Source organism: Nilaparvata lugens, chromosome 7, assembly GCF_014356525.2.
Source record: "Nilaparvata lugens isolate BPH chromosome 7, ASM1435652v1, whole genome shotgun sequence".
Taxonomy (NCBI): Eukaryota; Metazoa; Arthropoda; class Insecta; order Hemiptera; family Delphacidae; genus Nilaparvata; species Nilaparvata lugens.
The window spans coordinates 24,806,626-24,807,145 of NC_052510.1; the positions used below are offsets into that span (position 1 = coordinate 24,806,626).

Here is a 520-nt window from a genome sequence, read left to right on the forward strand (position 1 = left end):
TTTCAAAAAATCAGAGTTATTTTCAATCCTGATTAAATCCAGTAGATCCATCTTATTGAAATTGTCTTTTCTTATTTGGTTCACATGAAATTAATCAGGATTAAAATTCAACCGGCTTTTGTGCAACCGGGCCTTTGTGAGGGAAATTTTTGCATTCCTCTGTAAATTAATCTCAATTTATTGTGATGGATAGAACATTTCTGTATGAACCATGGATGTTAATATAATTTCTTCTCTCGCATACATTTTTTATGCTTTCGTACTCCAGAGCGAAGCTCAGTCTCCGATATTAAAAATATAAACAGATATACAGAAATTGCTCGCCTATATCCTATTGCTCGCCTATAAGAAATAGGACTCTTATCATTTGAATAACTAATTTCCTATCACTTTCTCTTCACTGTTCACTCAAGCAATGAGTGTGCTAACAAGTTCTCTTAGCAACAAGTTTCCGTAGTGTAGTGGTTATCACGTGTGCTTCACACGCACAAGGCCCCCGGTTCGATCCCGGGCGGAAACA

At 36.5% G+C, this 520-nt stretch overlaps 1 non-coding gene across 1 annotated transcript; it reads left to right on the forward strand.

Annotated features, from left to right (window-relative positions):
• The first annotated feature begins 447 nt into the window (after positions 1 to 447).
• On the forward strand, positions 448 to 520 carry Trnav-cac. The gene has a single exon. It is a non-coding gene; the product is annotated as a tRNA-Val (tRNA).